The sequence below is a fragment of the Salminus brasiliensis genome, chromosome 2 (genome assembly GCF_030463535.1).
Source record: "Salminus brasiliensis chromosome 2, fSalBra1.hap2, whole genome shotgun sequence".
Classification (NCBI taxonomy): domain Eukaryota; kingdom Metazoa; phylum Chordata; class Actinopteri; order Characiformes; family Bryconidae; genus Salminus; species Salminus brasiliensis.
Window position 1 is genome coordinate 40,582,429 of NC_132879.1, and position 9,461 is coordinate 40,591,889.

Below are 9,461 nucleotides of genomic sequence, written 5' to 3' on the forward strand. Positions count from 1 at the left end.
GACGTGTTCCCCTGCTTAAGCCAGTACATATCCGGGCGCGTCTGAAGTTTGCTAGAGAGCATTTGGATGTTCCGGAAGAGTATTGGGAGAATGTCTTATGGTCAGATAAAACCAAAGTAGAACTGTTTGGTACAAACACAACTTGTTGTGTTTGGAGGAGAGTGAATGCTGAGTTGCATCCAAAGAACACCATACCAACTGTGAAGCATGGGGGTGGCAACATCATGCTTTGGGACTAGGACGACTGGTCTGTGTACATGAAAGAATGAATGGGGCCATGTATTGTGAGATTTTGAGTGCAAACCTCCCTCCATCAGCAAGGGCATTGAAGATGTAACATGGCTGGGTCTTTCAGCATGACAATGATCCCAAGCACACTGCCAGGGCAACAAAGGAGTGGCTTCGTAAGAAGCATTTCAAGGTCCTGGAGTGGCCTAGCCAGTCTCCAGATCTAGAGACTATGGATATATAAAGGTAAAGGTGCACGTATTTGTCACTGTGCAGTGTACACTGTACAGCGAAATGTGTCCTCCGCATTTAACCCCTCTGTGGTAGTGAACACACACTCACGCACACTAGTGCACTAGGGGCAGTGAGTACACACACACCCAGAGCGGTGGGCAGCCAACTCCAGCGCCCGGGGAGCAGAGAGGGTAAAGAGCCTTGCTCAAGGGCCCAACAGTGGCAGCTTGCCAAGCCCGGGAATCAAACCCACAACCCTGTTATCGATAACAAAGTATTGAGATGAACTTTTGTTATTGAATACTTATTTGCAAATAAATTCTTAAAAAATCAGACAGTGTAATTTGTTTTCTCATTTTGTCTCTCATAGTTGAGGTCTACCTATGATGTCAATTACAGGCCTCTCTCATCTTTTTAAGTGGGAGAACTTGCACAATTGGTGACTGACTAAATACTTTTTTCCCCACTGTATTTGCTTATCCCCTTGCACACATTTTACCTAAAGCTGTTCTGTATGCTTAAGTTCCCCTCTCACAATGCAGGATGTTGAAATGAGTGTTTGGCTAGCGTCCTGTATTAATTGGAGCTTTTTGCTTTTTTCCTCTCAATTTTCACATCTATCATACATTTTAGCATTGTATTAGGAAATTGGTGTACATTTTTCTAGGGCTGTATCACAGCTGATTGTAGCTAGTGCTAGTTCTTTGCCCAACATTACCTCTATGTGCTTCACCAGCACAAAAAGTGCTGACGTTGGACTTCTCTCCAGGATCCAGCAGTTGATGGTTCATCATCCTCTGGTACTGTTCCAGAATGATGGCTTGATCATTGATCTGTTGATCATTGATCTGATGATCTGTTATTTTGTTTTCTCTGTCAATGACCTCCCATAACAACTGTGCTCCTGAGTCTTAAAAGGAATAAGCCCTGCCTTGGGCCAACCCTTGCCTAACAATATCACAATGTTCTAGTGCTGTTGACCATAACAACCACGATTTTGATCACAATCTTTAACATGCAGTAATAGAGACTCCACCGATCTGTACAACATTTTTGTTTCATTTCCCTAACAGACGACACCTATTCAATTAAATTAAATTCAAATTTACTTATATGGCGCTTTTCAGCTTTACTGAGATCCAGATCCAAGCCTTTTGACAAGCTAGTGGCAACAGTGGCAAGGAAAAACTCCCTCTGGTCGAAAGGAAGAAACCTTAAGAGGAACCAAGACTCAAAAAGGGAACCCATCCTCCTCTGGTCGACACCAGATAATAATAGCCTGCAAAACAGGATTAAAAACAATAGAACACAAAACTAAATTAAGACACAAAATGGTAAATGTGCAGTCAAGCCATACAAGATGAAAATGTGAGTAAGATTGTCCATGCAGATAAACAGTCAGAAGCATATTCATGCAGTGAGGTGCGAATGAATAAGTGCAAAGCCCCAAATGAGGACAGCAGGCTTCAGGGTAGTGGAGAGCCGGGTCATGCGGTACCAGGAAGTAACCTTTGGAACTGGGCATCTTCATACTTGTGAAGGAGAAAACAGAAAACAGAAAGGAGCGAAAAACACAAGGGGTTTGAAGGAGGAAAATGACAGGAAACGACAGGGGTGGGGTGATTTTAGGGGGACAGGATCCAATGGGTAGATAAGAGCAGCCGACCACAAACAGGCTCTCATCAGCAGTAAGCAGACAGCAAGGGGTAGCTCAGAACATGAAGGAAAGTAAAGAAAGAAGAAAACTTTTGAATTTGAATAAACTGTTTGTACAGCCTGTGAAGTAGATTGGACTGTACTGCTCTGTTCACAGGTTCCTGATCAGTCTTTCTAAACGTGTTAGTATTCATACAGGTACAAGCTACATCAGCAAAGTGCATTGATGGATTATCCAAAAGCTTGAGCAAAAAGGTTTTTAATCTAGATTTAAACACAGTGTGACTTCGTCCCAAACACCAATACGAAATTTATTCCAGAGTTAAGGAGCTTGATAAGAGAAAGCTCTTCCCCCACATTGATTCTTCTAAAGCAAGGAACTGACAGAAGGCCAGCGTCGTGCAAACGAAGTTTATGTTATGGGTTGTAAGGTTCAAGAAAGTTCTCAAGATATTGTAATGCCAAACCATTTAGTGACTTAAGTCAGAAGGAGTATTTTATAATCGATGCGTAATTTAACTAATGTGGTCATATTTTCTAGCTCTGGTCAGCACTCTAGTAGCTGCATTTTGAACTAGTTGGAACTTTTTTTAAATGATTTACATGAATGCATGTACCAGCTTCTACCGGCTTGTCATGTAAGGAAAGTACATCACGCAGTTTGGCAATATTACGTAGGTGGAAGAATATTACATAGTGTTAACTAACGTAACAGATGTATGCATCAAACGAGAGGGCCTATTCAAAAACAACACCTAGGTTTTTACAGTGCTACTGGGTATACTGGGAGTCAGTAGGCTGAGAAATGCTGACTAAATTCTCTCTCAATACCCAGGGTCAGAACTAAGTCTAGTGTATGCTGTTACACTAAATTATTCACCTCAGAGATTTTATTTTGAAATCAGCAAGTGCTTTTACCGGTGGTGCAATTCATTGAGGAGAGAAAGGGGGAATTACTAAATATGACATAACAAAGGTTTGGATGCGAAATAACTCAGTAACTACTGATGCAAATGCAGTTTTTGTGATTATGAGGCAGCACTTTTCAGTTCAACCTGTCAGTTCAGGTTTACCTTTAGCTGACTGTTTTGCATTAAGGCCAATGAGAGCCCATTGGATTATTGTATGGTTGAATCAAGCATCAGAAGTGGCTGAGCCAAGCAAAGGGAGAGTTTAATCCAAGTATGAAACTAGCAGGTATGTTCATTCAAAACTGCCCAGACAAAGATCTTTCCCTGATGTTTAAGAGAAAAGCAGTCCATTCTTGGACAGCTTGTGAAGTTCAATATGCTGGAAAAGCTCTCCCTGCCCTTGCTACTACTAAAAGCCTAGTTAAAGACCTCAAGAGTGTAAAGTCTGTGGCAGTTCAGAACATGCTACCAATGTTCACTGCAGGATGCACAATCTTTGTTTCAAATACTTTTCCCCTGGTTTCAGACATTCACCAGGCCGCCAATTCAAAGCACATTGGGGGAAAATTAGAGCCTTGTGTTGAAGGAGGTAAATACAGAGCCTGTCAACGACACCTCCACTGTTAACCTTGAATCTGTTTACTCTTTTACTTTTACTCTTTTACCAGCGTATCTTGGGCACTAATGTCTTGAAACCGTTGATCAGGCAATTCAAGAATAATGATGGTTACTGGAGCGTTGTAGAAACAAGCATGTCTCGTTGTCTGCCTCACAACATTCTGGTAGTCCGGGTAATTTCACCTCTTTGGGGGGACGGATGGCTCCCAGTAAAAATAGTGAAAACAGTTTAAATCATTTTGAGGAGGAATGCTAAAGTCACAGATGTTTTCCCTTTGCATAGCATTGGAGGGTCTTGAAAGCATCAAGGATGTCTTTACTCACCAAAATGTAGGAGCACTACACAGTGTAAGTTTAGAAGGCAGCCTAACTGTGACCGTAAGTTGACCTGCCTTGATCTTTAGGACATAATATTGAAGACTGTCAAGTGTCCCCCTTTTGGAAAAGCAAACATTAAAAGCACCTTATTGTTCAGTATGGTTGCACTTTGTTTTCCAGATATAGCCTTAAGGGGGTTTGTCACAGAATACGCCTGGCTGATGATATTTCTACTTCCATATTGGAGGCCCTCTCCAGCCCAATATCAAAAACTGACAAACATATGACCATGACAATGATGGATGAAAAATAGATCAGCAAGTCCAGTAGTGAATTTGCATCACCGTTAGTTGTAGTTTAGAAAAAAGAATGGTGAACTGAGAATCTGTACTGACTTCTGATGGTTCAATGCACACCCCTTCTCTCATCAGGCTTATGTCTTAGCTGCATTAGGGGGTAACACGTTCTTTATTACCATGGATCTAACTTCCAGGTACTACAGTGTCCCATTGCATGAAGAGGATAAGAAATGCACAGCGTTCTTTTTGCAGTTAGGATTACACAAATATAATTGTTTACCACAAGGGTTATGCAACAGTCCTGCCACCTTCCTGAGAATTATGTTGACAATTTGCTGTCACCAGTAGGTGCAAAGAGAGAGGGAGAGGCAATCTTGGTTTTGAAGATGGGGCAGAAACTAAACGAGAGGGCAATCACGATGACCCAGTCATAGGCCTGAAAAAAATGACCTCTACCTCCACTCCTCCACTCATTGTCATGTCTTGTCATGGTGACCATAACCATGTTGAGATTAGCTCTACAACCATTAGGTCTTGGGTAAACAAGGTATCTACAGTCCCAGTAGTAGACACTTTGCCTTCAAACACTCTGGAGCCACTGACAATGTGCATTAGGCTACGAAGAATCATTAAACCTGTGAACAGACTTATCCAAACTATGTCTAGGAAAAACCTTAATTAAAGTGCCGCATTTATCTTTCTGTTAGTTATTTACTTTATGACTGAATGTTAGAAGTTAGCATATTATGAAACACATATTTAAGTGAAGAGAGTGAAGTACACAGTACATGTGAAAAGCTGCATGTATATAGTCTTGTGAAACCCAATGAAAGTCTTTATGAACATCGTTAAACATCTGAACATTTGATGTTCATGTGATCAGTACGTAGAAATATAGTATAACTAAAAACTGAAGAAATATCATTAAATGTCAATTATAAATGTAATGAATAGAAATTTAATTTTCCTGTGAGGGGGAAAAGTTAGAAAATCCCTACATTTTATTACTACTCAAAATGTGGAACAGAATTAGGTGCAGCACATCATTAGAAAATGGTTAGAGTGGATTTTGAAGGCGCCTGTCTTACTTAACTTCAGACATTGATTTGCTCTTGGTTGTTGAAGTCAGTGGGATCACCATGGTCTGATCCAAAAAGCTCTCTAAGGCCTAAAGAAGGCTGTAGATGCAGATGAGTTAGTCTTAGAAGGGATTTGAAAAAAGCAATTAGAAATTAGACACTGTGCTAAATGATTCACAAGTGAAACAACTGCCAACATGGTCAGGCCAGGCAGTCCTAGCAAGTTCAAGAGCAGATCATAAAATGTGTAAAGAAGCCTCCAACAATCCTAAAATGTCATCATGGGACCTACAGGTAGCTCCTGCTACAGTTTACATCTTCTACATCTTCATTACAATGAGAAACCCTTTATTTAAAACAAATCATCAGGACAAGACTACAGTTTTCAGAGAACATCTAGACTAGACCAGGACTTCTGGAACAATGTGCTGTGCTTCGGACATAGCAGCATAGCAATGCATAGCAATGCTCCAAATACATAATAAATAAATAATAGAATAGTAAATGAATAGATAAACAAATGAACAAAAAAGGAATTGCAGTCAACTGTCAATGTTGTAGCTTTATGGTAATATTAGGGAACATTGATATAAAAACAATATTCAGGAAACTACAGTGAACAGTTGTACGATAATGTTGAATATTATGTGAGTATTTTAAACTTTAAATATTCTGCATCGATCATAATTCAACTAGATGGCTCTCCTTTAATATGTCATTCATTTCGTGATAATTTCATTCCAGCCCTTCCATCATTATGTTTAATGATGGAAGGGCTGGAATGAAATTATCACGAAATGAGTGACATATTAAAGGAGCGCCATCTAGTGATCATTATATGCCAGTAATAGCTTCCATGTAGTCAATCTGTTTCTCTGCATGCTTTGTTAGCCTAATTTCACCCAGTTCTTCAATGTTTTTTATTTGGGTAGTCCTCTTTCAGTACTGCAGTAAAACTGTGATATGGTGGTGGTGTGTGAATGCGTGTTGTGCTGGTATGAGTTGATCAGACACAGCAGTGCTGCTGGAGTTTTTTGAAACTCCTCAGCGATACTGCTGAACTGAGAAAAGTCTTCCAACCATGAATATCCAGCCAGCAGCATCCTGTGGGCATTAACCTGTGGGCACTTAAAAAGGGTTAAAAGATGATCAACACAAACTGTGCAGAAAAAGATGAGCTTCTTTCTCTGATTTTACATCTAAAAGGTGGGCCAGCTAGGTAGGAGTGTCTAATATTGTTTAAACACTCCAGCAGCACATCTGTGAGGGAGAAAATTTGATCAGGACATGTGAGTGACACACACAAAAAAAATTATACACACTTGTACTGTATATCTCCATAGGATATAGCTACTGTACATCTTATAAATAGGTATACACTTTGGGACTGCACCATCCCCTGTAAACAATGTCTGTGTTGGTCTATTCTGCTGCTGCCATCCTTTTTCAGGGAAGGTGCGTCCTTTCTTTAAACTATACAGGAACTAGTACTTCAGATCACAATTTAGTGTTTTTGTCATGTGAAACTTGATGTTATGCACAGTATTGCTGTACTTACAGCAGGTTTTTCTTTTACCTAACTGATATGTATTTGTTTTTGTTATAGGAGCTAAATGTTTCTACTCCAACTATAATAATGCTATGGAAGAAAGAAATCCTCTGCAGGTGAACAGGATGATGGGATACAGGTTTTGACAGAAGACAGCGGCATTGAGATTTCATATGCTAACATTGCATTTAATATCCCTGTATTTTATTTTGGGAGTCAATATCCAAAAGAAATTTGAAAAACACTAAATTTGATTGAAAGGTTTGTCCTAGGAATCAAGGACCACAGTTATGTGCCAGTTACAGCTAAGTGGCTATATATCTGTAGTGATTATGTATATTGATTGTCCTGTACGATTGATGCGACATCAGGCTTTCATGTCATTTCCAGCAATTATAAAAAGGATTTATTTAAAATTGTTTGAATGTTTCCTCAGTGTCAAAACTGTAAACAACCACAATATAGTATAGGGGATTGAATAAGTGTTCTGCTGTAGATCATTTTAATAAAACCTTTTGAGGTACAGAAGGGTTCTACATAAAACCCATAACGGTTCTTGGTAAAACTTCCTTCTACATAAAACCTTTTACATGGATAAATAAAACAATTCTCACAACATTAAACAATTAATGGCCATTCCAGTGCAGTTTAAAAAAAATGTTTAACAAAAGATGTCTTTGTGACATCTTTTGTGTAATCACACAGGTGTGAATGTGGAGCAGGGTTAAATTTGGTTTGCTTTGGGAACAAGTTTTGCATACTGGACACTGGATATTCAACATAAGCTCTTCATGTCAGAGAATTTTCTAAGGATTGAATTGCTGCTATCCATAAAGATGGCATAGGCTATAGGATGATTGCCAACACCCTGAAACTGAGTTACAGTACGATGGCCAAGGTCATGCAGCGGACAAAAAAATATTATTTTAATTATCTTATTTAATTAAATATCATTTTCATTTTCGTGGCTGAGGTGCCCCATAAAGCTTGTAGTGTCTGCATGCTGCATTTATTTGCATCTTGAATGACTGTCTTTTGGATTGAACATGGCAAAGAGAAAGACAAAAAAACAGATGGATAGCCAGAGAGAAAAACAAAAACATACATATAGACAGACAGACAGATAGTCAGTCAGACAGACACAAGTGCTGTTGGGTTTTTCTGGTTGGAAAGGTTTTTAAATGTTTATTGCTTAATTAATGGAAATGGCTCTCAGTCAATGTATATAAATGATATTAAAATATAATGAATTATATTAAAATATAATTCATAAAATATCCCTTTAAAATACAGTGCAACCTAAGATCACTGCTGATCTTTCCTCCTTGACATTGTGTTAACACACACCTGAAGGCTCCAAACCAGCCAATGGCAAAACCATCAAAAACTGTTTATAGAAATATAGTAATTGCTAATGATTAATTAGAACATTTGATTAGCACTACTTGTCATCTGAAGTCTTGTGGAAGCAGTGTACTCTCTATAAATCCATTCAGAACTAACTGTGTCTCTTTACCTTCTCTGAGTAAATGGTCACCCAGCCCGACCTGCTGGAAGACTGCCTGCTGAAGTCCCCTCTACCTGCATCAGACCAGCTGCCACCTACCAGTCCGACCAGCGGTCAATCATTTATAAATAGTTCTGAACAGAGGGGAATGGGTCCCCCTTCTGATCTTGGTTCCTCCAAAGGTTTCTTCTTCCAGCTCTGAGGGAGTTTTTCCTTGCCACTGTCGCCGTTGGCTTGGTCACTGGGGGTCTTAGATTTTTCATGTCTTTTTATGTTGTTTATTTTTTTTATTGTCTTTTACTAATTACTGATTATGTAAAGTTGCTTTGTGACAACAGTTGTAAAAAGTGCTATACAAATACATTGAACTTGACTATTTAATTTATCACACACTGCTTATGCATTTTAGCTTTTGTTACATATATAATGACAAATTGGTAATCTATCGCGTATAATCGTTCATTTGTATTTAGAATTTGGTTTAGCAAATACAGAATAATTGTGAATTAAAGCACATAATTTTCTGACAATAGCGAGACAACTATACTAAGTGAAGATATTTTTAGTGTCCTAATTATTCTAGCAATGTTAAATGACCTATTTAGTTTTGCATTATGTTCAACTTTAAATGAATTAAAACGTAATACATTCATTCTAAAGCTCAAATAACAATGCATACCATAAATACTTCCTATTTTCTTGCGTAACGTTAGATATTGCGTTATGTAGCGTTAAATATATAAATAATTTACAACGAAATATGAATATTAAAGTTAATTTCTGTAACTGATAGACAACATAAAATTTAAATACACTTCGGCTTAATGGAAGTTGCAGAACGAGAAAACAAAACGCCTACGTAGTTTACGTAACCTACGTAATATGCTCGTGCCAGTGAACAGAAACTGCAAAGTAGCGCCCTCTGCGGTCACGAAATTCGATGGTCACTTACTTTGGTGTAACTCCGGCACCACACACTGACTGCATTAAGAAAAAAAGCGAAATCTCCGGGCACGCCCCACCACTGCGCTGCCCAATCAGAGGCGCCCGAATGTAGATTTC